This window comes from Phascolarctos cinereus, unplaced genomic scaffold (assembly GCF_003287225.1).
Source record: "Phascolarctos cinereus isolate Bilbo 61053 unplaced genomic scaffold, phaCin_HiC Scaffold_8;HRSCAF=390, whole genome shotgun sequence".
Lineage (NCBI taxonomy): Eukaryota > Metazoa > Chordata > Mammalia > Diprotodontia > Phascolarctidae > Phascolarctos > Phascolarctos cinereus.
In genome coordinates this window covers 53,969,109-53,994,533 of record NW_027556291.1, presented here as the reverse complement: position 1 = coordinate 53,994,533, position 25,425 = coordinate 53,969,109, and the positions used below count along the sequence as shown (strand labels likewise).

Here is a 25,425-nt window from a genome sequence, read left to right as displayed (position 1 = left end):
GTGCATTAAATATCTCCAAAAACTGTCTGATAACCAAGACATATAAGTAATGAACACCAATACATAAGACCAAGAACCATTCCCCAATGGATAAGTGGTCAAAGGACATGAACAAACTGTTCTCAAAAGAATTACAAACCATTAACAATCATGTGAAAAAAAAATCACGTGAAAGATTTCCCCAAATCTCTAGCAAAATTAGAACAAATCTGGGTTTTACCTCATTCCAACAAATTGGCTCAAATGACAAAAGATGGAAAGGGTCAATGTTGAAGAGGATATGGGAAGTCAGACATATCAATACACTGTCAATGGGCCAAACACTACAAAAAATAATTTGGAATTATGCTTTTTTAAAAAGTGACTAAAATGTCCATGGCCTTTGACCCAAAGATCCTACATTTGGACATATACCTGAAGGAGGTCAAAAGACAGAAAAACAAGCCCCATTTGTTTTTTGTATTCTATGCACCTAACAGAGAACCTGTACAGTAAGCACTTAATAGATGCCTGACTGCTATATACCAAAATATTCATTGTGGCACTTTTTTTTCGTGGTAAGAAAGAAATAGAAACAAAGCAGATGACCGTCACTTGGAGAATGGCTAAACAAGTTGTGGTACATGAATGCAACAGAATACTACTGCTTTATAGTAAGAAATGATAGCTATAAAAAATTCAGAGAAATGAGAAGATTTATATGAACTGATAGGGAAGTAAACAGAAGCAGAAAAATAATATACACAATGAGAACAACAATACAAACAGAAAGAACAATAACACAAAACTCTAAATGCTGTGTAATTATAAGAACTAAGCTTGGTCCTGGGGAAGAGCTGAGAAAATGTACCTCTCTCCCTTCTTAGCAGAGGACGGGAAATGTTGCATGTACTGTCAGATGTGGCCAAGGTGTTTGGTTTTGCTGAGCCTTTTTTTCCCCTTTCTTTGTCACAAAGACAGTCTCACTGAACAGGGGAAGGGAAAGGATATATTCAGAAAAGATTGTGATATAAAAGCAAAAAACATTAATTATTTAAGATAAAAATTATTTAAAATTATTTAAATTAAAATTATTTAAAATCCCCCCCAAATTCCTATCACTTTTGGCTTACATTGGAACAAAAACAAACAGTGAATACTATGTTTCACATACAGCAATTATAGTTCTCTAACCATTGATCATCTAGGATTGAAGATATTCCCTAGCATTACAGAATTAAATAAAATTTCTGAAAATCCACTTCTTTTTGACAGTATATCCTATATTCTACATGTGTAGTCCTCTCTATTGCATGTCCTTATCAGGTCTCCAGACCATTATAATTACTCCAAATTTGCTTTTTATGTTATTATTTACATTATTGTAGTCACTGTGTAAATTCTTCTCTGGGTTCTGCCTTCTTCACTCTGAGTTACTTCATACATATCTTCCCATGTTTCTCTGAATTTCTCATATTCGCCACCTTACAGTACACTAACATGCCACTGCATTTATGTGCCACAATTTGTTCAGCCATTCCCCAAGAGATGAGCACACGTTCTGTTTCCTTTTTTTTTTTTTTTTTTGCTATGAACGCTGCTATGAATATTTTATTACACATAGGACCTTTCAGTCACTGTCTTCCTTTTGGGTATGTGCCTAGTAATGAGATTGTGAGGGAAAAGGGCAACAGTTCTGTGACTTTCCTCACATAATTCTAAAATTATTCCCAGGACTGCTGGACCAAGTCAAAGCTCCATTAACTGTGTCTTAGTGTACCTATCTTTCCACAGAACCACCAACACTAACTATTCTTGGCATTTTTCTCATCTTTGCCAACTAAATGGGTTATAAAACTTCAGAGTTGTATTACTTAGCTTTTACCCCATCATTACTGGTCTAAAGTTGATGTCTTCTTCTGAAAAAATTCATATCCTCGTGAAATGGTATTTTATTAATAATAATAGCTAGCATTTATATAGTGCTTTAAGGTTTGCAAAATGCTTTACATATTAGAAGTACAATGGCTCAGACACTGTCCTAGTAGCTTCTTCAAGCTACCTCACTAAAAACTATAGTTCACAGATTTACTTTTTTTTTTTTAAAGACACAATCTTTTTATCCTTGAAGTGATCTGGCCAGGGCAATAGTTAAAAAAAAAAAACCACAAAAACACACTATATAAAAGAGAAGGTCCTGAAAACAACTGACATGAACTGACCTCATAACAATTAGAGTTATCTAAAAGTGCAATGAACTTCCATTGGAGATAAAGAGCTACTGATAAGATACAATCCTCATCCTCCCAAGAGCATCTAAACAAGGAAATGCAAAGATAACTAAAATACACAATATTGCAAGCTAAGAGCATTCAAAATAAAATATAATGAGGGAGAGGGGAAAAGGCAAAAGGAGGTTAGAAAGCTTCCCAGAAAAGGTGGTTTTTAAACTTGGGCATTTAAAGGATAGGAGAATTTGACAAGTGAAGAAGATGAAAGGAAGCATTTCAGGGAACAGCATAATCAATGACATGGAGGCAGGAAATGTGTTCAGTGGCCACTGAGTAGCCCAGTTCACCTGAAACATAACAGCATATAAAAGAAAACACTATACAGCTGGAAGGGCAAGGTAATATCAGATTATGAAAGACCTTGAATACCAGGCTGTGAGTTTGGCTTAAATTTTAGAGAAGACAATAGGGAGTTGCTAAAGAGTGTTGAGAAGAGAAGTGATCAGATCTTGTTGGATTCTGGCAAGCATTCACCATGGCTAGCCCTGGCCATCTTTATGCCACACTACCACATGCAGAGACACTTCCCCTTTCTCCCTCTACCTCTGAAAGCACCAATCACATCAACCCTACCATTCAGGGAAGGAACATGTGGATCACCTTATGGCTCTCCTCCCTTCCCTTCACTATTCTCCCATATGGGTCATCTTTCCCTACTCGAATGCAAGCTCCTTGATGGTAAGGCCTTGCTTGCTTTTAGTATTTCTATGCTTAGCACCCAGCACAGTGCTTGACACATAGAACAGCATGCCTAATAAATGCTTTTTATTCATTCATGTGATAGTCTCTCATGATCCAAGTCAGCAACACGGAGAAACATATGCTAGATCACAGTACAGTACGACAGAGTCACAGGTAGTTGTTGGACGATGGACTCTGGTGGCAGGCTATAGGCTTCCCTGTAATTGGCCCCATTTCACTGCATGTCTCTATTAGTGTCTTAGAGGACAATATAAAAGGCATTCTTAACAAAATCTCAGAAGAGATGAAATGAAGATGGCTAACTAATGTGGTTTTATGAATCTAGATTCAAAAACCATTTTGATGGGCCAAAACCAGTAAGATTAAATTTAATACCAATACATTTGAATTCTCACATTTTGGTTTAAAAAAAACCATAAAAGTACAGGATGAAGGAGAAGTAATTAGACAGTAATTCATGTGGGGGGAAGAAAGGATCTGGGGTTCTTAATTAATGGCGAGCTCATTGTGAGTCAAGAATGTGATGTGACCACTCAGAAGGTTAATATAATATTAGATGGCATTTAGAGAAGTGCAGTGTTCGGAACAAGTGAAGGCGTCAACCTGTTCTCTTTTGTCCTGGTCAGACAATCTCTGGAATACTATGTTCATCTCTGGGACCATCGTTTTAAGAAGAATATGTACAGAAGAGGGAAGTACAGTAAAGGATTCTAAAAACAAGCCACATGCAAAACAGTTCAAGGACCTGGGGATGGTTGGCCTGCTGCAGCCAAGGCTGTTATCATTGTTGTTGTTATTTTGAGGGATGGGAGAGAAGGTCATTAGGCCCCTTTCACACACGTGAAGCACTATCTTGGAGAAGAGGGATTGCCTCTCGTCTGTGTAGTTCCAGGGAGAGGGAGAATGAGTGGCTCACAGTTACAGGGAAGTCAATTTCAGTTCAATAAGAAGGAAAATTTGTCTAATAAATACAGCCCTTCAAAAAGAGAAGGAGCTGAATCTGTTTACTGTATTGTTTAAAGTACATATTTGAAAGCATGAGCTGATGTTACATAACACGAAAAAGCAAAGAATGAAATCAGCATTGTTGATAGAGAAGTTAAAATGGATTTGGAGTCAGGAGAGTTGGGATTGAATCCTAGCTCTGTCACTTACTCCCTGTGTGACCTATTCTAAGCATATGAGCAAAGTACACAAGTATACTACTTCTATTTGCAGACAACATGATTGTTTACTCAGAAAATCTCAAGACAGTCAGCCCCAAAAGTAATGGAGGTAAATTACTTTAGTAGTGGATAGAAGGATACAAGATAAGCCCATGGCAATTACTTCCACGTCTGTACAGCCACCAAGAATCAACAGAAACTGAAAGAAAGAGGACTATGCTTTACACTACCAGGAAAACACTTCATATATTTGGTCATTAATTTATCAAGGTCTACAAGAGACCTACATAAAGGCTACTTCAACCTGGTTTTGATAAAAATCAAGAAGAACTGAACAAAGAGAAGGATATCTCCTGCTCACAGTTAGATAGTAAAAATGTCAATGCTTTACCAAAGCAAGGTACAGATTTAATGCAATAACAACGAAAGTACTAGTAGGTTATTTAATAGAGTGAGTCATAACAAAACTCATATAGAAAAGGAGAAGGACAAGCATATCCAGAGCTATGAAAAAGAAAACCAGCAGAAGGGAGGACCTAAAAATAGAGCCCAATTAATATAAGGTCAGTATTTGATAAGTCCATGTTGAAAACACAGTGGGAAATGGAATCACGTTTTAATAAAAACTGTTAGCAAAACTAGATAGCTAGTTGTACAGCAAAAATGGAGCTTGAACTCATACTTCATACCCTATCCAACAAATTCTTCCAAGGATAAAAACAACACATTTTCTTTTCAAACTGTAAAACAGAATAAGATTTGTCTCACCTGTGCAGAGAAGGCACTTGTTTCCCTAAATCGACTAGAAAAAATTATTAGAGACAAATTGCAATAGGTTCAATTATACAAAGATAAAAAGAATCTTGTCTAAAAAAAAGCAATCTCTACAATTAATCTATTAGGAATACTAGTTACATGAAATATAGCAGAAAAAGATTTGACATCCAGAAGCCATAAGAGGCCATTAATACACAATTACCAATAGAGAAGGGTTAAAGGACAAGGGACAGACAATTTTGCAAAGAGTAAATACAAACTGTTAACAGTCACTCATTCAATTCAAACATTTCTTAAGTATCTTGCCATATGCTGGGATACATGCCAGGTACAAGAGATACAGAGGCAAAAATAAAAATCTCTGCCCTCCAGGCGATTACTGGGGGGAATGAATCCATACACAATGAATCCAAATCAATCAATACACAACAAATCCATATACACATTAAATTTTAAAAATTCAAAGTAATATGGGGTGGGGTAGGATTTATAATGGAAGGAGATCAAGAAAGGCCCGTGATGAGGTTGTATAGCAGAGGTCTGCTATATGCGGGGTCCTTGAACTTATTTTTAAAATAGTTAGAGAACTGTATTTCAATATGGCCTGTGTCCTTGGTAATCCTATAGATTTGATTTCATGTGTTTAAAACCAGCACCCCAGGAAGGAGGGTATATGCTTCACCAGGGGTGGGAAACCTGATTGATTCAGTCAAAGCGCTGTACTTGAAGACCTAGAGGGCCACATGTGGCCTCAAGGCCACAGGTTCCCCACCCATGCGCTTCACCAACCTGCCAAAGAGGTCCAAGGCACAAAAAATGGTTAAGAAACCCTGGTAGAAAGAGAATCACAAAGTAAGAGCTAGGAGGGGCCCGAAAGACCATACAGTTCAATCCTCCATTTTACAGAAGAAATTGAGATCCCATTTTCTTGCAACAGCTAAGTCAGACCAATTGAGGGGCTCTTAACCTTTTTTAGGGTCATGGACTCCTTTGGCAGTCATTCTGGTGAAACCTATAGACTCTTTCTTAGAATAATGTTTCTAAATAATTAAAGGAAATGCAAAATTTCAGTTAGAGGTTAATGAAAATAAAGATGGATGGATTTTTTCCCCTAAATTCACAGATCCCCTGAAATCCATCCACAGACTCCTTGGGGGCTCTGTGGATCACAGGTTAAGAACTCCTGTATTTAATGATACTAAGAATCCTTCCAACTTTAAGACTGATTTGGGAGAGTAAAAACCTGTTCTCCCTTCTAACAATGCAGAAGCTAGCAATTTTATCACCATTCAACAGGACCAAGAGCTGTACACAGAACCAATTCCCAGGAAATGACTTTGCCAAACAACGTTCATTCGTTATAATCCTCCTACCGAAGGCCTCCTTTGTTGCCTCCTGGAGATGTGGAAGTAACCTTGGGATCCCAAAGGCCTTCCAAGCTGGAAAGGCTTGAAGCACAGACCTAGTAATATACTGTACGACTAAACAGCTAGCATTAAATGATCAGCCGAGCTAAATTTGGAGAGGGTCATCACCCCAATGGCCACAGGGAATTAAATTTTTGGCCATGGCCAATGCCTTAAGACCTTCTACTAAATCACGGAGGGTAACCCTTATGATCACTATGGACAAAGAAGTACCCCAGATCCTTTAAGTATCAAAGCTCACTGCAAGAGGTTTCAGAAAACTCAGAAAATCACTAGCATCCATGAAATATTCCAGTTTTAACAATGGTATTCTTTTAAAAATAAAACAAAATAATAAGCCATCCATGGTATTGTATGCTTGAATACCAAGAGCCTCTATAATATTCCTGACAAATGATCATTTATCCTTTGCTTAAAGACCTCTGTTGAGGGAAACTCACTCCCTCCCTCCAGGCTGCTTATTCCACTTTGAATAGCTCTAATTCAGGAGTTCTTAACCATCTTTGTGCCTGGACCCATTTGGCAGTATATGGTGACCTATGGACCCCTTCTCAGAATGTTTTTAAATGCATAAAATGAAAGACATAGTGTTACCAAGGAAACCAGTTCTATTGAAATATTAAAAAGGAAAATTCACAGACCCCTTGAAATCAATCCATGAATCTCTTTTAGGGGCTCATGGACAACAATCTTATTCTTAATTAAGATGAGATAGTACGTCAATAGCCAGCCTGAATATGCCAGTCTGAAATCTAGTCAAAGCTGACTTTGGACATGCTGCTGTGAGTGGTGCCTTAAGTCTATACAAGATGGTTCTAAAACAAATCTTACTTGGAATGTAAACAAAAACTGGCAAACACACTCCTCTGGCCTGGGCTCAAAAATGGGCCTTTAGAAACAACCAAATTCTTCAATAAAATTTTATTTTACAAAACTGTCTCAACTGAGAGCAAGGGCAGCATTTACTAGCAATTTCTCCCTCTCCTAGCGAATGCACTGCTGTAATGAAGATCTTGATGAAGGCCTAATTGCTCTTTTCACTTCATTTTGATGATCGTGGAATTAACTTTTTTAAAAAAACACTCTCCTATGTTCTTTTGGCCTCTGCCTTGAGTTTTGCAATCAAAAGTAACACTGCTGAGATAATCTGTTTTCCATTTTACTTTTATAGGCAAATGAGAGCTCTTCTAACCTTGGGAAAAGTTATAGTAACATAATGTTTGGACAGTGCATTCCAGTAATATCTGGTGAACATACTTTTATCTTGGAATTTTAAAGCCTCCACACATGTCTTTTATGGAAGGAAAATTGTGGACAAAGCCTCAGAGACAACCTGAGCTGCTTCTTTTAGTCACTCGGGCTTCTTATCTGTGAGTAACGGAACAGGGGGCTGCTCTCACGAGCTAGACCATGAAGGCTCTGTGCCCCTTTTCTAAATGATCACAATCAACAACTCCTTTAATTTCACCTCTTGAGGGATAATGGAATCAGTCTGCCAACTCCCCCCAAACCTGATTGCCAAGAACAGGAAATGGGAGGCAGCAGGGGGCAATGAAAACAGCATCGGCCCTGGAGGCAAAGGGCTGGGTCATTACAGTTGTACATAACCCTCATCGAGTGACTTCCCTTCCCAGTGCCGCAGTTTCCTCATATGTAAAACGAGGGGGTGGACTAGACGGCCCCTGAGGGCCCTTCTAGCTTGAGCTCTAGGACGCCAGACACACCCAGGATGATTTCTTTGCCTTTTTTCTTTGCCAGACCTTCAAACCTCAAAGCTGCAGTCCCTCTGCAAATGACATTTAAGATGGTAGCAATTAAACCTGACATTTCTCCAAGTCAGAGGGGAGGCCACATTTATTTGGTATAAATCAACCTAGCTAACTACCTCCTTGTTTTCTGCAGCAGAATTCCAGTGGTTCTCATGAAAAAATCAAATTCAATCAACAGGTGTTTATTAAGTCACCTTCCATGGGCCATGCACTGTGCTGGGTACTGGAGTTCTGAAGACCAAAACGAAAACCTTACATTCTACCACAGGGAACAAAAATGTCTGCTGGCTTTTCCACAAAGGCCTTGTCAATGAGCAACATCCTGCGACAACTGGCACTTCATTAAGTCGAACAAAATAAATTCAGTCATGTGTTACGCAGCATAGTTTAAATCTCTCCAATAAGAGATGAATGACACTTGACCTCAGAATAGCCTGAATGTGGCCAATGTGTTTCCCCCCCCTCAAAACTACCAATTTCACAAATCATAACGGTCATAGGAGTAGAGAACTAGAGCAGGAAATGACCTCTAAGGTGAAGGGACTTATCCAAGGCCACACATAGGCACATAGGATCCTAGAGCTAGGGGGGCCATCTAATAACACCTTCATTGTACAGAGGAGGAAACCGAAGCATGGAGAGTAGGTCCCAGTGACTTGCCCAAGGTCAGGCAGGAAGTAGTGGAGGCAGGATTTAAACCCGGGTCCTCTGGTTTTCCATGGCCTTTGGATACTGGAAATTTTCTGGGCACAGGAAAAAGAACTCCTAGAAATTAATAATCATATGACAATGCTGAACCTTAGACAATGAAGGCTAAATCTCATAATGCACTGATAGCTTTTACCAGCCTTCAGTCTTTAAACATTATTTTTCTTCAAAGAAATCAACCTAAAGGATCATTGAGAAGAAAAAAGCATGTGCATTCATTGCAAATTGTCATACTTCAAGATAATTCTTAGTGTTATCCCAAAGGGATAGCATCCTACTTCCTTCTCCACAAGAACGTACTGAGAGGATGAAAAAGCGTCATATGGGCACAGCAGAATGGGTGGCAGTGGGTCCAAGTCAGAGGACCTAACTCTGTTCTCTCTGAGCAGTCCACAGTTTCTCTGGGCCTCAGTTTCTTTACATGTAAAATGAGAGGGGTGGGACAGATAACCTCAAAGGTCCCTTCCAGCCCTAGGGCTATGCTTTTATGATGCCCAAGGCCTCAGTGGGTTATATTCTACCATAGACTTGGAATCCCATAACACATTCAACTTATCACAAGAATATCTATGCACAACAGGGAGCAAAATTGTCTAGACTCAATCAATCAGTAAGCATTTATTAAATGCTGGCTGGTTGTCAGTGGACACAAAAACAAAAAAACCCATCCCTACTCTTAAATGAAAAGTGCACATTTATAAGTCATTCAAAGGTAGTCTCCCACTCCTGAGTCTACGCCTACCTTGCAGACCCCTACTACCATCCCTACCATACCACAGCCATGTGGCTAACCTCTCTCAGTCGGTTTCTTCATCTAGAAAACAAGGACAGTAAAGACTGCCACCTCCTTGGGAGGACCCAAAATTGGCTAAGGGAAGATACTTTGGAAACCATCAAGTATTACTGAAAAATAAAAATAAAAAAATAAAGTATTGCTGAAATGAATGCGTGTGACAAGGCTGAATTTGGAATGTTGAATTAAAATACAAAGAAGGCTTTATGTTTGAGGCCTGTCCGAGCAAGGCCACTGACAGAGCAAGTTGTGTCTGGGTGGTCAGTATGTTACTGCTAAATGTTCCACAGACTCTTCCCTCAGGCAGCTACTCAGCAAGGTCTCTCCCTTGACGTGGGCCAAGGAGCCAAATACTACCAAGTCTCTCTTTCCCAGCCACTGATTTAACCCATGATCAGGCCTCTTCCCTACCATCGCCAACAACAGGAGGGCAAACAGCTCCAACAAACGAACTTACCATCTCTCTTAGTTGAATAACTAGCCAATCATTTAGAGGGAGAAACATACTCATTTAAGAACTGTTGCCAATCTTTTTCTTTTGAAACTAATTTTATTTTCACAGTCTAAAATGAGATAACAATATTCCTACCGGTGAGTCGACACCTGCAGGGGAAACACACACATTAAATGAGGCAGTGCCCAGCATTCCTACCAGTATTTTAGAACAGAATTTTCCAACCATTCTCATGTCATGGCAACATTCTTGTCGACTTGCCTAGATGCCCAGTGTAGGGGATTACACACAAGACCCTCAGATGAAAATCAGAGGGAAGGGGCACTGGGCACCCCAATATGGCAACTATTTTGGAAAAGCTATCTCAAAGAAAGAGGCAGAGGAAACCCAAAGCTGAACCAAGTATCACTCAAGAAAACCCTTTCCAAAGTTTTGGCAAGAATATCGGATCAACTGCGCGGGACAAATTAGGAGCAACAAATTAAGGAGACCCAGGTCCTACTTCTGACTCTTCTACTAACTCTCTGTGTGACATTGGCCAAGCCCCTCAACCTCTCTGGGCCTCAATTTCTTCAACCAAACAATCATGAAACAATTATTTAGCACTATGAGCTAGGCACTGTGCTTGATTCTGAGAATACACAGACAAAAATGAAACAGGCCCTGCCCACAAGGAGCTAACAAATCTATCAGGTGAGATAATGCATATACACACACACACACACACACACACACACACACACACACACACACACACACACACACACACACACACATACACGTACGTATATTTGGACTGGAGCTCTGATTCATTAGTATTGGGAATACCCAGGGAGGAAACTCCTACCAAGGCAGATAAGGACTTCCTCAGTACCTTAGAGAGTTGCTGGGACACTGAGAGGTTAGGTGACCTGCCTAGAGTCATACAACTGATATGTATCAAAGGTAGGACTTGAACCCTGATCTAATTTGGGGGTCAGCTCTCTATGCCATACTGCCTTCTCATACATACATACATACACATACACATATATACATGTATACATACACACATATACACACACACACACATATATACAATAAATATTAGGTAATTTTGGTAGGGGGCAGCACAAAGGGGGTTAAGGGTGGACAGAAATCAGGAAGGGGCATGTGGGAGGTGACACCCGAACTGAACTCTGAGGAGGTTAGGGATTGATTCTCTGAAGTAGAGATGAGGAGGAAACACATTAGAGGCATGGGAGACAGTCTGTGCTTCTAAAGATAGGGAGATAGGAGAAGAATGGTATGCAAAGGAACAGCAAGACCTATTTGGCTAGATACCAAGTATATGAAAGGGAGGAATGTCTAATCAACCTGGAAAGACAGGCTGTGAAGAACTTACCATGCCAAATGGAAGAGTTTGCCTTTGACTCTAGATAAGAGGGAGCCACCAAAGTTCAACGAGCAGGGGAGTGATGGGGTCTGAACTGAGCTTTAGAAATCTCACTTTGGCAGCTCTAGGAAAGACGGATTAGAGAAGGGAGAGAGTGGAGGCAGGGACACCAATTGGGAGGCTATTTCAGTAACTCAGGTGAGAGGCTATGAGGCCTAAACTAGGGTGGGTCCTATGTGAGCATAGAGAAGGGGGGCAGGTTTGAGAGATGCTGTAGAGTGGAACCTACAAGACATACATACATACATATACACATTTAAAAATACCTACACACACATATTATCACACACATGCATACACACGTATCTATGTATACATACATATAAATAAATGCACACATGCATGTATATGCGAGCGCCTATATTGATACATGTATACATACACATGCATATAATACACATGCATACATGTAGGTGGGGGAGAGAGAAAGAGAAAGGAGGGGGAGAGGTTTTGAAGATGACTCTGACTGGGGGGATGGGAGGATGAGGGTGCCCTGGGAGAAAAAATAATGAGTTCAGGTTTGGACCTGTTGAGTTTGAAATGCCGCCCTGGAAGACCCCCAGGTCCAAATGTATACAGGCTGTTGGAGTCATAGAGCCACAGCTCAGTAGAGAATCCAGCACCGGGGTGATCTAGATCTGGGATTAATCTGTACAGATACGATAATTAAACTGATGGCACCACCAAGCGAGATTGTACAGTAAAACAACTATTAAATCTGTGAAAAATCATCTTCCCAAAAGAGAAAAAAAATGTCAAGGGGATGGCCCAGGCCAGAGCACTGGGGATTTGACAATTAAGGGATGAGAAATGGATGCTTTTCCTCCATCGAAGGGCATGAAGAAGGTATAGACTTGATGGGTAGGGGGAGAACCAAGAGAGAATGGCACTGGGGAAATGCAGAAAGAAGAGTCCCCAGGGGAGGAAAGGCTGAGCCACAGTAACAGAGAAGCAGAGAGGTCAAGGCTGAGAATTGACAAAAGGCATGGCCACTAAGAGATAAGAAGGCATTTTGGACAAAGAAGCTTCAGCTGAGTGATGAGTCTGAAAATCAGATTGTTGAGGGCTGTTGAGAAGAAAATGAGAGAGGAAAGGAAGGCAGTGAGTTTAGACAGCTTTTTTCTAGGGCTTTGGCTGTAAAAGGGAAGGGTGATAGCTTGACGGTAGGATCAAATGAGATTTTTTTAAGGATAGAGGAGACCTGAGCATGTTAGCAGGCAGCAGAGAAGGAACCTGGAGATTAAAGAGAGAGGGACAATTACCAGGACAACACACCACAGGACAAGGGACCAAGGGTACATGTAGAAGGGGTGGCCTTGATAAAAAAAGGGCTACTTCATTATGAGAAACTGAGAGAAAGGAAGAGAGAGTGGGAGATGACATCAAGGGATCTGATGTGAAGAGAAGGGGAAATAGGGAGCTCGAAAGAGCAAATGGCTTCCATTTGTACAGCAAAGTAAGAGGAAAGGTCCTCATCTCAGAGGATGGGGAAGGGGAAAGAGGCTTGAAGAGAGAAGAAGGTATGGAACAGCCACTGTGGTGAGTGGGATAGAGAAGCAATTGGGAAGGAATCAAAGGAAAGCCTTGGTACGGTAAAAGCCAAGTCAAGATTCGCTAATAAAAAAGTGTAGTGCAGCACGTGAGCAGAAACAGGGAATGTGGATAGTGGGGACATGTCAGGGTTCAGGTTGTCAAGGCATAAGTGACAATAGGGCAAGGGTTCAAGAGTAGAGAACAGTGTAATGTGGAATCAGCTACCTCCAAGCTTAAGACTGTCAAGGAGGGAAAGGTGGAAATGGCCTGTGGTGGGGGTGGCAGGAACAGGCAGGGAGAGAGGAAAGGACTGTGTGATCAGTGGAGGACGTGGAACGTTTGATAAGATGAAGGGAGTGACCCAGGCCAAGAGAAGAAGAGGTCATGGGAGTTGAGGAGACGGAGGAACTGGGATGCCCAAGTGTTTGAAGGGCCATTACCCAGTAACATGTATGTGAAGGCCCCTAGTACAAGGGCAGAGAGTGGAGTAGAGAGGAAGACTACAAGTCAAGTAACAGTAACTCCTCATGGGTAAGACTTCCTTATTAGAAAAGGTGGTCACAAAGGGCTCTAATAAACAGAGCTCCCCTGTCCCAGTATTTATGTCCGAGCTAAGAACTGGGCTTGTGAGTCAACAGGGGAGAGGTATCAGCAAACTCAAAAATCAAAGCCCTATCTGTAGTTCTCAGTTTGATTAAGCTGTTATGTTTTTGGTTTTTTAAAGTAAAAATGCCTTTATTTTGACTGGGTTTCTCAATGTATAGTTCAACCTGATGACAGTTTGTAACTGGACCGATCTAGTTTCCACAATACTACAAAGGGCAGCCCCTTTTCTCAGAAGTGGATCAATAGGCCCTTGTGTTTTTGTAAGGGTCCATCACAGTTATGAAGACCTTTGAGACGCAGCAATGACTAATGAATTGTTATGTGCCAGGCACTGTGCTAAGAGCTTTTTACAATTTTTATCTCATTTGATCTTAACAACTCTGTAAGAAGAGTTTATCCCCATTTTGCAGATGGGGAAAACTGAGGCAAATAGAGATTTTTTTTTTTTTTTTTAAATGACTCACCCAGGATCACACTTCTGAGGATCAAGCTTCTGAGGCTGGATTTGAACTGAGGTTGGCCCAACTCCAGGCCCAGTGCTCTAAGCCTTGTTGTGTCCTCTAGAGGCCCCTGGTACCACACTCCTCCTTCTCACCCCATGCACACAAAGTAGAAATATAACTGAAAGAATACTGGATTTAGAGTCAGAGAACCTGGGTTTGAATACCAGTTCTGCCGCTGTCTACTTAACCTTGGGCAAGTCCCTTATCTTCTCAAGTACCATCTAAGGCTAAGCTCTGAGCCTAGGAAATGATTAATAGCTGTTCTGTTAACAAGTCTTAGGCCTTTGAAGATCTGCATACAATAGATGAGTCTCTATATAAACATATTCATATACCCATCCTAACATCCAAACCGTAACAAATATCTCAGTGCTGTACAAGCAAGCCTACATAACACTGTTTCAACAGCAACAGAGATCAGTATCATCAGATTTCTTGATTTTAAAACATTTAGCTCACACCAAAATCAATCCAGTGACTCTGAAAAAAAAAATAGGGTTAGAGGGACCCCAGGGAGAAAGTGGAGCATCTGAAAGCTAGTTAGTCATCTAATAAAGTAACAGTTTGTCAATCAAATCAAAAAGGTTTTATTCCACACACACACTATGTGCCAGGCACTGTGCTAAAGTGGACAGTGGGGTTACAAAGACAATAATGAGACAGTCCCTACCCTCGAAGGACTTACATTAGACAAAGGGGATATAGCAAACTCATGGATAATAATAAATATTTACATAGCACTTACTATAAGCTAGATACTGTGCTAAGCGCTTTTTAATTATTTCTCATTTGATCCTCACAACAACTCTGGAAGGTAAGTGCTATTATTATCCCCTATTTTACAGTTACAGAGGCAAACGGGGGGAAATGACTTGCCCGGGGTCACACAGCTAGGAAGTGTACCAGGTAGGATATGAACTCGAGTCTTCCTGACTCCAGGCCCAGGGTTTTGATCCACGGCATCACCTAGATGCCAGATAAGTACATACAAGATATGTACCAAAAAAATACACTGATTTTTGACAAGGAGGGGAAGGAGTACTAACAACTAGTGCAGGGGTGGGGAATCTTTGGCCTCGAGGCCACAGGTTTCCCACCCCTGAATTAGGGGAATGGAGAAAGGTCTTTTGAAGACTGTGACACCTGAGATAAGCCTTGAAGGGAACCAGGGTTCAAATGGCAGAGGTGAGTGAGTGGTCAAGGCCTCAGGGACAGCAAGTAAGCCAGTTTGGCTGAACATGGTGTTTATGAAGGGTTGCCAGCAGAAATGTTGGGGGCCAAGAAAGATAGATCCCAGCCAGATTGTGATGGGTTTTATATGTCCAGAAGAGTTTGTGGCATACCCTAAGAGTGACGGGAAGTGACTGAAGCTTCCTGAACAGAAAAGTGACAATGTCAGTCACGCGCTTTAGGAATATCCATTTGGCAACTGTGTGGAGGACAGACGGGAGAGGGGAGAGAATTGTGGGGAGACTAGTCAGTCAACCAGGAGGCTATGGGAATAGTCCAAGCAAGAGGTGTAAGAGCCTGAACTAGAATAATTCTAGTGTGACTAGAGGGAAGACAACAGATTTGAGAAGTTGAGGTGGGAAAGACTTGACAAATGATTAGACATGGAGGAGAGTGAAGAAAGAGTCAAGGATGACCTCTAACCTGCAAACCTGAGTGACACTAAAAGGAAGGATGGGGCCCTCCACAGAGGGGAGTTTGGAAGTGGGGCAGGAAGATGATGAGTTCAGTTTGGGAAATGTTGACTTTGAAATGTCTTCGGGGACATCCTGATGGAAGTGTAAAATGGGCCGTTGGAGATGTGGGCCTAGAATTCAGGAGAGAGATTAGGGCTGGATATGACGATTTGGCAGCTATCTACCTAGAGACAACATTTAAATCTACGGGAGCTGATCACATTGCTGAGAGAACACAGAAATTGAAAAGGAGAAGGTCCAGGACCTTCAGCAGGACCTCAGGTCTCCGAGGGCGCAAGATATTGATAATGAAACTGCAGTTAATCAAGCTGGCATTTATTAAACACCCAGTAGGTGCCAGGTACCATGCTTGGTGTTGGTAATACAAAGACAATAATGAAACAGTCTCTGCTCACATTCTCCTGAGGCAGTTGACATGTACGTGTAAGTATGTAAAAGATGATTTGGGGGACAGGTAGGTGGCACAGTGAAAACAACTCTGGCCTTGAAGTCAGGAGGATCTGATTTCAAATCTGGCCTCAGACACTTGACACTTACTAGCTGTGTGACCCTGGGCAGGTCACTTAACCTTGACTGCCTCACTAAAAAAAAAAAGATGATTTAGGGGGTGAGAAACACTAGTAGTTGGGGAAGGGGAGAAAAACATTCCAGAAAGGCTCCATGTAAATGACAGGGTTTAAGCTGAACTTGAAAAGAAACGAAGGGTCCCAAGAGGTGGTGGTGAAGAAGGAGAAAGAGAAAGAGGAAGGAGGCTAGGAAGAAACAGGTAGAAAGAGAACTATGGCAGTAACATCATGAAAACCCAAGGAAGGACCGGTATCTAGAAGGAGGTCAAGGCCCCCTCTGCTTTAGGGGGCAGCTAGGGGGTGTTGCCGTGGATAGAGCGCTGGACTCGGAGTTGGGAAGACCAGAGTTCAAATTCAACCTCAGGCACTGACTAGCTCTGTGTCTTTGGGTAAGTCACTTTGCCTGCCCCGTCTGCCTCAATTTTCTCATCTGTAAAAAATAAGGTTAATAACAGCACCTACATCTCTCAAGGTTGCTGTGAGGGTCAAATGAGAGATTTGTAAAGCATTTTGCACACCTTGACATGCTACATAAATGCCATCTACTATGATTTTTGATATCCTGATATATGGAATTTTAGAAGGGGCAAATGTGTATAAATAAAATCCTCATGAATTTTAAGCTATCAACAATCATATGAAAAAATATTCTAAATCACTAATAATTTTTTAAAATGTAAACTAAAGCAACTCTGAGGTTGCGATTCACTCCTGGCAAAGATGATTTGGAGGTGACAAACAGAGGAGTCGGGGAAAATGAGTCCACTTGGGCATTGTGGGTCAAAGGAAATGAAAGAGAAGAAATCTGAGCTATCAACCAGATGAAAAAAAAATGCTCTAAATCCCTAATCCAGCAGACTGGCCAAGATTACAAAAGAGGAAAATGACAAATTTTCCTTTTTGGAAAGGGCTGTGGGAAAACAGGTATACTCATGACTGCTGGTGAGGCTGGGAATTGGGCCAGCCATTGTGGAAAGTAAATTGGAACCCTGCCCAGGTTACCAAACTGTGTGTGCCCTTTGACCTAACAATACTACTACCAGGTCTAGACCCCAAAGAAACTGAAGGAGGAGAAGGATCTGTATTGCAGTGCTTTTCATGACTGCCAAAAATTGGATCCTGGAGGGGTTGGCTAAACAAAGATGGCTAAACAAACTGGGGTTATATGGATAGAATGGAATGTTATTGTGCCCTAAGAAATAACCAAATGGAGAGCAAAAGAGGAAGGCGGGAATACCTCCATGATCCGATGCAGAGAGAAGTGACAAGAAGTAGAAGACTGATTTATACAATCATAAAAGAAAAACAGAGGAAAATACATTTGAAAGACTTTCAAACTCTGATCAATGCGATGCTAAAAAATGAGTCTAAAAGACAAGAGGTGAAACAAGCTATTCACTTCCTGACACAGAGGTGATGAATTTAAAATGCAGAAAGGGATCTACATTTTCAACCCTGACTAATGTGGGAATTTGTTTTGCCGGCCTCTGTAAATATGCATTGAGGGATTGGGTTTTCTTTTTTAATTGGCTTAACTGGAGGTGAGGGGGAACTGAAGGGCTAGATTAATAAAAAGATACTATAAAAAAGACAGCCATGCATAGCATTCGAATTAAAAATCTCAAAATTGCTTCTTTTTTAGGGTTTTTGAGTCACTGTTTTTCTCATACGCAATGCCACCGTCCTAGAAACTCCAGCAGGGATTCCTCACCTTTCTGTGTCTTGGGGCCCTCTTACAGCCCGAGAAAGCCCAGGGACCCCTGCTTGTAATCATGTTTTAAATTCCTAAGATAAAATACAGAGGATGGCAAAAAACAAAAAAAAAACAAAAACAAAAACAAAACCCCATCACTCAGTTACATTGAAACAGAGCTATCTAAATATTTTTAAAAAACAAAGTCATGGACCCTAGGTTAAGAGTTCCCTGACCTAGACTATGAGTAAACAGCAAAATGATGAAAGAGGACCGACCGTGCAGTCTATTTCTCTAATATTTACCGAATCTGCCACTAGAAATGAATGTTAGAAGTACCAATTCTGACTTATGGTCAGAGGAAAAATATTGAACTCGGGAGTCCTGACTACTGGAGAGTAAAAACAGCACTGAGAAGAGCTGGGTCTTATCTCACCTCTGCCACCTGACTAACAAGTCAGATCCTTCCTCTCCCTTGGCCTCAGTTTCCTCCTTTGTAAAATGTGGGACTTGGATTAGATGGCCTCTGAGGTCCTTCCTGGCTCTACATCCGTAGCACAGCTGTAACACAGAGTAACAGGGCCTGCAGTCAGGAAGACCTCAGTTCAAATCTAGCCTCAGATGCTTACTAGCTATAAGACCCTGGGCAAGTCACTTAACTGCCTGCCTTAGTTTCCTCATCTGTAAAATGGGGATCATACTAGCACCTACCTCCTAGAGTTGTTGTGAGAATCAAATGAGGTAATATTTGTAAAGTGCTTGGCACATTGTAAGTACTATGCAAATGTTAGCTATTATTATTACCCTTACAATCACAGTTTGAATCCTAGCTTTGCTATTTATTACCTGGGAGACTGTGGACAAGTCTTTTGCCTCTCCACAACTCAATATTCTCCAGTGTTAAAATAAGGAGAATGATTCTTGCCTTACCAACCTCCCAGTGTTTTGGAGTGGAAGATCCCTTGTAACCCTAAAAGTCCAGAGAACTGTAATTTTGTATTCAGTCCACAAACAGCAGTCTCATTCAGAAAATGAATCTCACACCATCAATGTGAATTTAACAGGTTATCACCTCTATCATCAATTATCTCTAGGCAAATGAGTCCCACATTGATCGATGACTCAATCACTCTCTCTCTATATATATATATCTGATATACCTATCTATAGATCTATAGAGCTAGATGTCGCTATATAGATATATCTAGATGTCTATATATATATAGATATCTACATATATATATATATAGATATCTACATATATCTATATTTCTATATAGAGATATCCATCTATAGAGACAGAGACAGAGATAGAGATAGAGATAGAGATAGAGATAGAGATAGAGATAGAGATAGAGATAGAGATGATAGAGATAGAGATATATAGGCATGGTATCCCTTGCCCTAATCTCTCTCTTGAACTCCATTCCCACATCACCAATGGCCTTTTGGATATTTTAAATTTGATGCCCCATGGGCATCTCAAACTCCACATATCCATAACAGAATTCATTCTATTTCTCCCCCAAATCCTCCCCTCCTCCCAAATTCCCTATTGCTGTTCAGGGTACCACCATCCTCCCAGTCTCCTAGGTTTACAACCTCACAGTCAACTCATCACTGTCCCTCACGTCCCCATGATCAGTCTTGTCAATTCTACATTAGCATCTCTCATATCCATCCATTTCACTCCACTCACATAGTCAACATCCTAGTTCAGACCCTCACTGCTTTTCACCTAAACTACTTAGTCTAGCCCCTTAATAGGTCTCCTTGTCTCAAGTCTCACCCCTTTCTAATTCGTCCTCCATTCTGCCACTAAAGTGGTTTTCTTAAAGCACAGATCTGCCCATATAGACACAGGTCTAGCCACCTCTCTATTCAAATGGCTCTCTATGACCTCTAGGACCAAACAGAAACTATGTCTGGCATTCTATTATCTGCCCAATCTGGCCACTTCCTGTCTTTCTAGTCTTATTAAATAGGCCTCCAGTGCAGCCCTTTGACTAAATCCAAACTTCACAGAACAAATCCCCTTAATAAAAAAGATCTGTTCTGTAAAACATGGACTCAGTCAAAAGGCCTCCCCCAAGGACCTAGAAGGCCACATGTGGCCTTGAGGCCAAAGGTCCCCACCCCTGATCTAGGTATACAAGGCTTCTTAGCAGTCCTCATACATGACACTCCATCCGATATCTTATGGCTTTGTACTCCCTTTTCACCTCCACCTCTTAGAATCACTGGCTTCCCTCAAGACTCAGCTTAAGTGGCAACTTCTACAGGAAGACTTTCCCTGGTTCCCTCCTGCCTCCCCTCCCTGCCCCTTTCCCCTACCCCAGCATTCTTTCTAAGGTAGCCTTGAATCTACTCTGTATATATCACTTGTTACTGTTCATTCATTTTTCAGCTGGGTCTGGCTCTACATGACCCCATTTGGGGTTTATCTTGGCAAAGATATAGGAGTCATTTGCCATTTCCTTCCCCAGCTCATTTTACAGACAAGGAAACTGAGGCAAACAGGGTAAAATGACTTCCCCAGGGTCACACAGCTAATAAGTGTCTGAGACAGCATGTGAACTCAGGTCTTCCTGACTCCAGGCCCAGCGCTCTATCCATTGCCAGGAAAACAATATATACAATGACAAAACGAGCAACAGAACTGAAGGCCATAGAACTACAACCATCAAATTCGGCACCAGAGATGATGTAACTCTTTGCAGAGGTGGGGGACAACAGTTAAGAGAATATCACCTAGGTTGGCAGAGTCTGTCTGATGGTTGGCAGTGCCACCTAGCTGCCTGTATGCATCACAAATGCCTCGAAATGCACACATCAAGGAGTATTTTCGCTTTTTCTTTGGATCCCCAGGGTATACAATGTCTGGTACATAGTAGGTGCTTAATACATACTTGTTCATTATTCTAGGAGAAACTGGCACTTGGGCAAGGTTCTCAGGGAACAAGGGGAAGAGAAAGGGGGGCTATTAAATCCATGTTATTTGACTGCTTTCATCATACTGAGATCTAGCTTAAAAAAAAAACTAAACAACTCTCCAGTCGCCCCTTATTTCCTACCATTATAAATCTAAACTCATCTTTAAGACCCTCAATAATCTGTCCCCAAACCACCTGCCCTAATTTTCCATTATTCCCCAAGACTTACCCTCTAATATAGTTTCAATGGCCTACAAAGACACTATTTCCCATCCCCACCTTCAATGTGGGACCCTTGCCTTGATGCCAAGAATGTCCTCCTTTCTGTCTATCCAAACCCTATACATCCTTCAGGTGCCCTGGCCTCCTCTAAAATCCTCCCTGTTCTCTCTCAGTCCTGACCCACTACAATGCCAGGCTGGGAAAAGACATTGCTGGTGGAGTTATGAATTGGTCCAACCATTCTGGAAAGCGATTTGGAATTATTCTTTAAAAAGTGGCTAAAATGTCCATACCCTTGAATCCAGAGATGCCCCAGACAGAAAGATCTCACACATATCCAAGTCATTACTGCAGTACTTTCTGTGATAGCAAAGAACTAGAGAGAAGGTAGATGCCCATCAACTGGGAAATAGTTAAGCCAATTATGGTCCATGAGTGCAATGGAATATCACTGTGCCAACAGAAACTATGATGTGAAGAATTCAGAAAAGCACTGGGAAGATTCATATGATGCTGGGCAGCATGAAACATACACAACAACTAAAACAGCAACCTAACAAAGAAACAAAACTGAAGGCTGCATGAAGGTGACTATAGTCACCAAGTTTGGCACCTGAGAAGAGATGATGTGTCTCTTTGCAGAGATGGGGGACAACAGTTATGGAATATCATCTGTGGTGGTAGATTCTGTCTGGTGGTTGGCTTTGCTGGACACTTTTCTTTCCTCTTTCCTTTCTAATCTTTGTTAATAAGGGATGGCTCACTGGGTAGGGAGATGTATTCCAAAATTAAGATGACGGAAAAACAAGTACCCTTGTGTACTGCTGGTCAAAGAGTTGAACAGGAATTTTCAAAGGAAGAAATCTAATGTCAAAAGACATCAATAGAAAAATAAAATTTTACAACAGAAATGTTATAGCATGTAGTGTATACATAGTATTATATAGTTCTTAAGGGTCTCTACAACATAATGTGGGTACCTGATTCTGTCCGTCTTCTTGCCTCCCCAACTAGGTCAGAATGTCCTTAAGTGTGGGGACCATGTGCTATAACAGCTAACATAAGGCTGAGTGAGTAGTAGGCATTCAATACTCATCAATAAACTAACTGCTTTAGACTCAGTTTGAGAGCACTGCACTGGGTTGTTTCCAAGCTAACACCAGTGGGACCAAGTGAGACCCTATACCAACACACAGGAAAGGAAGAGAAAGAGAACTGATTGGCAATCTGGCTTAATTCGATCCTTCCTCTTCACCTCCCAACATTCCCTTCCCAGTAAGGTAAGGGATAATTACAGCATGTCCTCAAGGGAGCTTTGAGGGTTTTTGTTTTGGGTTAGGTTTTTTTTGGTCCTCCTATACAGGAAAAGAGGGGGCTAGAGTCCCAGGGGTGGGGAACTTGAGGCCACATGTGGCCTTCTAGGTCTTCGGGTGTGGCCCTTTGACTGAATCCAAACTTCACAGAACAAATCCCCTTAATAAAAGGATTTGTTCTGTGAAACTTGGACTCAGTCAAAAGGCCTCACCCAAGGACCTAGAGGGCCACATGTGGCCTCAGGGCCACAGGTTTCCCCCACCCGTGGGCTAGACTATAGAAGCAATCTTTTGCTATTGCAAGATGACCATTAAGAAGTTAGCAAATTGTTGCATGAGTCAGGACCCAGGCTGCTAGCACAAAAGGGGTTGGGGGAAATAAGGGAAAGACCAAAAAGGATTTTTGGTGTTATTATACAAACGGACATTTTCAACACCATTATTCTCTATGGTAGATAAGGTCACATTGGTGATATGAAATCATACCCACTCCAGCAAAACCTCAAAGCTCCAGGACGGTACACACAAGAAGCAATTTTTGAATCTCTCCTAGGTATACACATGCTTTGTTTCTGTGTGACTAGAATACAAGGGGTCCCCACTGTCTTAGTGGAGTTCCAAGCTATGGAGAACCTCAAACTTCACAAAGACTTTTGGGACACCTGGTATAATGCCTCCCCTGGTTCAATTTCCTAAAAGCTTAGGTAGAAAACCTCACAAATAAGCTCTACTCACATTGCCTTTAATTACAGGAATCTCTGGGATGAACTACATGTCCCCTTTTCCTTTAGTCACATGCCCTATCCCAAATAAGAGCCTTAAATTAAAAAAAAAAACACAAAACTTTTAGGAAGGTTACCCACACCTGAAGAACAACAGGATTCCACTGGTGAAGAAGGAAATGAATGCTCAGAACTCTCTATCACTTTTTAAATATCAGCATTAATTTTCTGCCAACATATGTTCCCAAAGGAATCTTCTCTCAACCTGAAGAGCCCATATCAAAGATGCTTCATAGGAATCACACTGGAAAACAAAAAAAGAAATAAAAACAAGCCCTTTTAATAGCATGGGCTTCAAGCTAGAGATCAGTAGGGGATACAGCTCTCATTTGAGAAAGAATCCAAAAATGAGACCAAAATGTTCATTACATTTAAGACTTGCTACCTAGCTGGGAAAGAAAACCCACAAAGACAAAATAATGCAACAAAACAAAAGCAGCTCCATGCTGGAGTCACAAGGTGCCAAGCAGAGGTCCCTGTAATAGGTTTAAAGACATACAGATATCTATAGCTATATTAACTAGCAAGAGAGAAAATACAAGAGGAGGGGGAAAGATAGAAAAAAGCATAAGTATTTCATTACAAACCTTGAATAAAGGTTTGGTTCAGCCTCCTCTCTGTGGATTCTGCCCCGCCCCCCCCCCCTTCAAGTGAGACCATACAGTGAAGTGGAAAGGTAGCTAAACTTAGCCATGGGACCTTGGATGACCTTACTGGGCCTCAGTTTCTTCCTCCGTAAAGTGAGAGGGTCAGATTAGACAGCCTCCAAGGTCCTTTCTAGGCTCTAGCTCTAGGATCCTACGATTCTCTCAAGCTTAAAATTGGAGAGGAAAGGCACAGAACAATACAGCAAGTTTTTGTTTGTTTTCAGCTCGGGTACAAGATTTCTCATAATCAAAGGTAGAAATAAGGTCAAATCTAGGGGGAAAAGGAGGGAAAGAAACTGAAAGCTTACGTGAGAGCCTCAACGACCAAGGAAAACAATTCTGCAGAGGGTCAGCTCAGCCTGATGCCTCTCAAACTTTAACTCACTGCAAGACAAACAGGGACCGAGTGAGGGCACACACGTGCCAGAGGAATGGGAATCTCTCATGTGCAACTTCTGGGAGCCACGAAGTCTTGGAAGACAGTGACGCTTAAGCCAGTCTAAGGTGGCCACGGGGACTCCAGGACAAGTGCAAATGAATATCCCTTGCCAGGGAGGGCACCCCTGGAGCCAGGCCTTGAGAGCAGCACCTGCTCGGAGGCTGGCTCTCGGCTCCGAGCCCGCAGTTGGGCCGCGGCAGCCTCGGGGCTCGCCCCCTAGGGGCCGTCAGGGAGCCCGGGAGACTAAGCCTTCCCCCCGGCCCCACCGCCAGCCCGCTCCTCAGGAGAGCCGTCCCACCCCCAGTGGTCCGAGGCTCGGGGACCGGGGACTGGCAGGGAGTGGGGCGTTACCGCTGGTTCCCGGCTCCGCCAAGGCCAAGGGCAGGCGCCCTTGGGGCTCCCGCAGTCTCGCGCCCCCAAACGCCACCGCGTCGGTGGCAGCGGCAGTGGCAGCGGTGACGGCGGCGGCAGCGGCGGCGGCGGCGGCAGCGGAGGTAGCAGCGGCGGCGGCGGAGGCGGCGGCGGCGGCGGTGGCGGCGGCGGCGGCGGTGGCGGTGGTGGCGGTGGCGGCGGCGGCGGCGGTGGCGACGACGGCGGCGGCGACGGCGGCGGCGGCGGTGGCAGCGGCAGCAGCAGCCCCGGCGAGCAGAGCAGCGGCGGGAGTAGCACAGCTAACGCCTGAAGGCCACGCCCCCCTGCCCCCTGGCGCTCACCTTCCACCCTCACCGCGCAAGCGCGCGCCTCTTTCCCACTCTCCTCATCCACCCCAGTCTCTCAGCCAACCGCCCGCCAGCTCCTTCTAGTAACCAGTCTCGTCCAATAACTTCTCTCTCCCGTCCTCGCCCCGCCCTCTCCGCGCCCCGCCTTGGCGCAGCCGCCGGATTGGTCTTCAGTAATCGGTGGAGGCAGAGGACAAATCCCGCCCCCCCAGACAGACTCTGGGCCAATAACCTCTTCCCACTGGAAATCTCAAATATCCCT

At 42.5% G+C, this 25,425-nt stretch overlaps 1 protein-coding gene across 2 annotated transcripts in view; it reads right to left on the bottom strand.

Annotated features, from left to right (window-relative positions):
* Positions 1 to 24,958, bottom strand: part of LOC110200031 (A-kinase anchor protein 17B) — a 40,677-nt gene extending 15,719 nt beyond the window's left edge. The window contains exons 1-4 of one of the 2 annotated variants that reach the window (XM_020975124.2): positions 24,796 to 24,958; positions 24,314 to 24,389; positions 23,440 to 23,602; positions 18,545 to 18,669 (exon numbers count right to left, since the gene is read on the bottom strand). The gene's annotated coding sequence lies outside the window, so the exon portion shown is untranslated. The remainder of the gene's footprint in view (positions 1 to 18,544; positions 18,670 to 23,439; positions 23,603 to 24,313; positions 24,390 to 24,795) is intronic. The other variant, XM_020975123.2, reaches the window with a different exon arrangement.
* Positions 24,959 to 25,425: the final 467 nt, after the last annotated feature.